Source organism: Anneissia japonica, unplaced genomic scaffold (assembly GCF_011630105.1).
Source record: "Anneissia japonica isolate Jap-2015-1 unplaced genomic scaffold, ASM1163010v1 scaffold468_len270531_cov130, whole genome shotgun sequence".
NCBI lineage: Eukaryota > Metazoa > Echinodermata > Crinoidea > Comatulida > Comatulidae > Anneissia > Anneissia japonica.
The window spans coordinates 58,238-65,075 of record NW_022703041.1 but is presented as its reverse complement, the minus strand read 5'-3'; the positions used below and the strand labels follow the sequence as shown (position 1 = coordinate 65,075).

At 33.1% G+C, this 6,838-nt stretch overlaps 1 protein-coding gene and 1 long non-coding RNA gene across 2 annotated transcripts in view; one reads left to right on the top strand and one right to left on the bottom strand.

The window, feature by feature from the left end:
* LOC117104242 (limbic system-associated membrane protein-like) overlaps positions 1-6,838 on the bottom strand; it is a 76,075-nt gene that overhangs the window by 17,901 nt on the left and 51,336 nt on the right. The gene's annotated exons all lie outside the window — the stretch shown is intronic.
* LOC117104230 lies at positions 4,876-6,658 on the top strand. The gene is made up of 3 exons (XR_004444713.1): positions 4,876-4,930; positions 5,730-5,847; positions 6,354-6,658. It is a non-coding gene; the product is annotated as an uncharacterized LOC117104230 (long non-coding RNA).

The window sequence follows — 6,838 nt, the reverse complement described above, 5'->3', positions numbered from 1 at the left end:
CGTCGCATGGAGTTAGTGAAAAATGGAGATCTAAATGAAGAAACGATGTATTTCAGCAAGTATTAAAACATTTTAGTTTTATTTTAGGCCTTCTTCAAAATACCTATGCCTACAGCAGATGATTTTTTTGCCGTAAAACCAAAATAGCGTGAGCCCTGACTGAACTCTGCAGAAACTTCACATCGATCTTCGCATCGCGATGTAAAACAAAATGTCGGAAAACTTTTCTTTGACGCATGCGCATTTGCATAAATGTCTACACACACGCGATGTATACACATCCGCATGCGCATTTGCATAAATGTCTACACACACACATACACACTACACACAATAAAAAACATAGGAAATAGCAAGAGTGATTACAATAGTTCCTATTGCATTACATGCATAGGAACTAAAAAAAAAAATGGAGATAAAATACTCAAAGGTCTGAATGAGTGGAATTTAAGGGCATCAGAGTTGTCATAACCATAATTTGCTTTGCGACTCCAAGTATAGAATATACTATAGATCCTTGATTAGACCTTTGCGACGCCTGTCTAAGAGGGGAGAATAGCTCCCATTGGGAAGAAGTAAATAATTTTGTTGAGGAACAGAGTTTTAAAGCATTTTTACCATTGTGAGTGCCATTTCCGAGCGTCTAGAGCTCACCTCACCCCAACCACTACCTATTGGGCCCCTGTCAGAGGATTTCTGGATCCGCCCCTGCATGCATATTGGAGATTTAATTAGAGTGACTGTTTTAAGTTTATCTTATTTGTTGCTGTTTTTTTTTATGGTTCGAATATAGTCACAAGCTACTCAGTAGATAATAAATCATTATTTTTATGAATGTTAGTTAGCAGGAAATAATAAGCGGGCATTATTATGATTTACCAAGATAAACTGAAAAACCTTTTATAATGAGCATTTCAGTGGCAGATTCAAGGGGTCCAGCCAGCCCACCATCCCTAATTTTTTTCAAAAATTTAATTTCAAATGCAAGTCTGAGAGTGCAATTTCCAGCCAACCAGAGGTGCCATAATCATAAATTTTCTGTGAAAGTCCCTCAAATGTAGTGTGGAAATAAATGTTAATTGCATTCATTAAAATTAGATACTACTAATACCAGGCTATAGACACAGCTTCCGGGGGCTCTACCTTAGGTGGCCTACGGCTCAAGACTATTTTGCAATTCATTCCGCCACTTTCAACCATGGATCGATGCCCTTAATCCTAGAGCCATACTTTTAATAAGTCATGTGACTGGTCCTCTAATGCTCTAACTGTGGACAAGGTCAGTCACCCCTTCTATCTCCACCAAATACTGGCACCACCACTGTTCCAGACCTGGTAAAAAATCTGTTACCGAGGAGCATGTGGATCATTGATTCAGCCGATTTGAGAAAGCCTCATCATAAAAACCAATCCCCAACTTGTATTAAATACCATCAAAATGATGATATAGAATGGATCAACTCCTAATAATAAGTAGATCTAAAGGAAATAAATAAATAATCATCCACACACGTGTGTCACAATATTTAGGATATACATTCTACTTTGCAACACTGCCAACTGAATCGTGAACTAATGAATATGCATAGTTGTATGACTCAAGTTAAAATGGTCTGTGAATGGAAATAAGTTACATGAATATTAATGAGGTTAAGGCAAAGTGGCAGTGTATGATTCATGCATTTAAGTGGAGTGTAAAAGTATGCGAATGTGTTAAAAGTGTTAGTTTAAAGGTATCTAGCCATGAGTTGAAGATAAAATATCTTAAGGGAAATATGTGGAATGAGGAGTGTCGTTAAAAGGACATATCAGTCGAGGCACATTTTAAGATAAAAGTACAAGGCTTATATGTAAAAGCTTAAAGTAATTATATGTGAGTGATAGATGAAGTAAGAGAGCTTCACAGTATTGACCGTGAGTACTGTTAATAGTTGATAAATCAGAATATCTACCTATTGGCATATATAGGGTAGTAGTACTAATTGTGCATGTATTTTGATATGTTATATGAATACTTACCTTCAATATATATATATACATTATAAATATATGCTATGTATAATATGTTAAAGCGAATATTGATAGAAAAGGAATACCATTAGCATACCATTCTATATAAATGTTGTATTCATTTATAGATGGTCGGAGGAGGTAGAGCCAAGTAGCCTATACTCAAGACTTATGTACCAAAATATACTAAAGTGATATTGCAGACTGAGGGGAAAAGCCCTAGCAGTTAGCAAGACTTAGTAGATGATCTGTATTTCGAATGCATTATTACAGTGATAAAGATTCTGGGAGGTAGCACAACACTTTGTCATTGGATATACAATGACAACACTTTGTCATTGGATATACAACACTTTGTCATTGTATATCCAATGACAAAGTGTTGTCATTGGATATACAATGACAACACTTTGTCATTGTATATCCAATGACAAAGTGTTGTCATTGTATATCCAATGACAACACTTTGTCATTGGATATACAATGACAACACTTTGTCATTGTATATCCAATGACAAAGTGTTGTCATTGTATATCCAATGACAACACTTTGTCATTGGATATACAAAACAAACTTTTATTTAATTAAAACCAGTTGATTTTATATATAGTTTGTTTCTGTGTCTTATGTCTAGTCAATGTCGTGACAACGTGCCAGTGGTGGCTTCAGAAATTTGCCGACAGGGTCTGAATCAAGGGGCCGACTAGAGCCTTGGTCATGGTTCACATAGAGAGTTTGTGGGTGGGAGAGGTATACGATGCTTAATCCTTCATTTTTGATGATTTTGATTGATTTTTAATTCTTCAAAATTGAAAAATGCTCAAAATCACTTTTTGAACATTTGAAGATTTTTGACATTTTCTGCGCACAATGCTACACGTACGGAAGCTAGAAATTACATTTCTTTTTACATGTTTGTGCCGACATACACTGAAGATATGCTAAAATCAGGCCTATTTTTAATCAGCTAATTAGGATGAATGGTGACCCCCAATTTTTATTACATATAAATATGATTAAACATATAAAATATTAAATATGATTTGACATTGTGACATCATCATATTGCCATCTGAATTTTTTTTAAACTGAATTTTTATATGACATAATAATTTTTATACGGATATGACCGTATCTTGCTTATCCTTCATCGACCAACTCTCACATTTGAGTATGTTATAGCTGAGACAATTCTCTTTCGGTCATGTGCCATTCATTTTTCATTTTGATGACGTCATCATGGTCAAAGCGAATGATTTTTTGGACTCCCCTCATCTCTTTTTCTCCAAATCTGTGAATTTGCACGACAGAGGGCGGCAAACTGTATTTTGAAGCTATTAGACTGATATATAGTTAATATGAAGGAAAAATGTGTGTAACATTACCAAACAACAGGCATTTTTAAATGACACTTGATAAGGTTCAATTTCATGTGCCATTACCATCCGTGAGTGCGTCATGACGTACGCATACGTGTGCGCTAAAATTTTGAAAATTCTCAATATCACTTTCTATATAATTTAAAGCACATTTAAGGTCATTTTCAGCATTCCAAAATTTTCCATAATTTACGCACAGTGCACTCATGTTCACGCGCACAGCTAGTGCTGAAGCTAGAAATTATGTTTTGTTACATATTTTGGGTTCCTGAGACTGTACTCACATATGTGAGGTCTCACTACGAAATGAGACGCATCGTTGGTGAAATCATATTGAGATATTCACCAAAACAGGCCAAAGTCAACATTTTTACAAAATATTGATTTTATTGTTTTGAATAACTTGATACTTTATTTTTCGATTGTACACTTTGTAAGTGAATTTTCTGGCCAAAACAGTGTTCTCTGCACATATTCTGTAATTCTGGTCATATTATTTGTACAGGTTAGTTTATCTTTGAGGCTGATTTTCTCAAAACGTGGTTCTTATACACCTAAACTTTAAATGCTCACATCTCTGGATTTACTTATAGTAGGGAAGCTATTCAAAGACCAAATGAAAGCTTATAATGTGATCTACCCAAATATAATATAAACTCAATTTTTGAATTTCTAACCATGAGACTCATTTTGTGGTGAGATCTCACATATTTCCATTCTTTTTCAGTCATTCTATTTCCAATAACGTATAATGCGTGTCTATTATATGAATCCATGTGTGCGCCTTTGTCAGCATACAGGGAAAATATGCCAAAATCATGCCTATCTTTAATAAGTTTTAGCTCCTTAGGATGCATGGTGACACCCTAATTTGTATTACATATTCTGAAAGCACGAGTAGATATGATTTTAACCTCTTGGGTCCTAATGGCCTCATATATAGATATTTGTTTGGGTCAAGGTCATCTTGTTATCATTAACACTAGCTGGCTGGAACTACTGTCTGATGTTCCAGAAAAGGTGTCTCTAGTATAATGCTCAAAATTACTCTTTTTTTTAAAAAGTATTAATTAGAACATGTTTTAGACCATTTTGAGCATTTAAAAATTTTTCAATCCACACTTCGCACTTTTCCTGAGGGTCAAAGTGAGGATCACCTAACTCGTCCTCAGTGACGAGTTCAAATCTAGTTGTTTTTTTTTTTTACTACATATGCTGTAAATTTTTCTACATTACCAAGGAGTTTTAGTACACAATCAGTTTAGCAGTTGTAACAAGCACTATTCACGGCGGTTTCAATATAGACAATAAGTAGTGAGCCCTCTGTTGGTCACTATTATACATTTTAGATATTCTCGTAGTTGGGGGTGCTAACGCGGAAGCGATAATTTCATTATTCTCCATATATGGGTTTTTAAATGACCAACCAACAGGTTTAAAATTAAAAACATAATGAATATTCATGATATTATCGAAGAAGACATGCTAAACAGTTCCGTAGTATAACATAGGTACGATGTCATGGCTCCTGATTTTACGTGTGAGTATTTGAATTTATTCCATGTTTTTCACCCAAAACTTAAGAAAATCTGGCATGTAAAGTTTACATGGCTATAAATAATTTTTGCAATTTTTTGAAACATTGCCACTTGCTCCATGTTATTACTATCTGACTTCTGCATTATCCCCTAAAAAATCTCTCTGACAACTGTTCCGGTAAAAATTTTATTTAAGTTTAAAAATGACCGTGTCTGGCCTTTAAAATACACATGTTTACCCTAGGCAGGCCTAGCATGTCTACCCTTTAGACGTTTGGCGTAATAAATAACACAGACAAGATAACTATATATTTTTTAAAAATATAATTCAAATGTTTCTAGCAGTCTTCCCAAAAATAGCCTACGCTACGGGAGGGTAAGCTGCCGCCTGGGCTTAGGTGAAAGTAAACAATGTTTGGCCCGGAGGGTATTTAAATTTTAAGTATATACGCGGTATGCTCTCACGTGAAAGTAGGCCTACGCTAGGCCTAGTCTATTCGCTATAGACATATTTTTAGGATTATTCAGACCCCAAGTTTTATAAAAACAGTTATCTTGTAATTTGAAAATGTCTAAAAATATTTGATTATTTTATTATTATTGTTATTGTTGTTATTATTATTATTATTTATTATTATTATTATTATTATTGTTTTATTATTATTATTATTATTATTATACTTTGAAATTTCTTGTTTAGTATCTGAAGTTTGCTGGTATTATTAATGTCTGATGTTCTATCATAATTGTTTAATGAAAAAAAATGGCAAAAATAACTTCTTATTTTTAATTTTAAACAAGATACAAGCGAGCTGATAAAATACATCATGGAGATAATCAATTTGAACATAAAGGAAAGAGCAGCTGGATGGTGTTCATGGAGAGCAGCAGAAAAAATGATACTAAGACAGATATTAAGGTATTTTAAATAATAAAAATTATTCTACTTCTGTACAATGTTTTTTTTTAAAATTATGTATCATCACAATAATGCTTTATAAATCATATCGCATGTTCTTAAATACAGTGTATCAAATGTTGTATTTTCATTGATATCCGTTTTGGTTATGTTGTTGGGAGACCTTTACTATTAGCAAGCACCAGTCTTCCTAAGCATTAACTTGTTTGTCCATTTTTAAATGTTGCCCCTTTTTTTCAATGTATGGTGTTTATTTTTTTTATTTTTATATTTTGGAACGTTACTGTACTTGTATTCCCAAACTATTATGAAATAATAATAATAATAATAATAATAATAATAATAATAATAATAATAAAACTCTTACGCCCTTTGTACCACATCGAAACCAAGGGAAAAGTGAGCACACAATATAATTAACACTTAACATTTTTTACTTTCCATTGCCTAGATTGAATTATATTATGTATTGCCTAATTAAAATATATTTATATTTATCTTTTCAGCTTCTTTAATTGTTACGACGCAGGATGAAATTCAGATACTATGGTGAGATATGTTTACATCTATCCGGTTTTAATCGATATGCAAGCTACATGGAAACAGATGAACTCGTCATTTTGTCTCTGAATTCCTGCTGTTACAGACAGTTTTGTTTGTATTTTTGAAGAGACCTGGGACTTTCAGATGATGGGAAATTTATATTTTCTCTGAATCAACTTACTATTGAGAACAGATTGTTCAAAACCCCATACCCTTTTTGTGAAAATAAATTTACACACTAATTACTGCACATATTAACACAAAGCGCAATAACAGCTATAATATAGTGTGAATATATTGAATTTTCTACTTACAAAGTGCAATAGCAATTCCTACAAAAATAACTGTCAGTATTAAGCTGATTGCATACCTTTAATTTGGATTCCTGATGATGTCATAATTAATATCAAAGTATTGAATCCCTAAACTTTGAGTAAGTATTATTCTA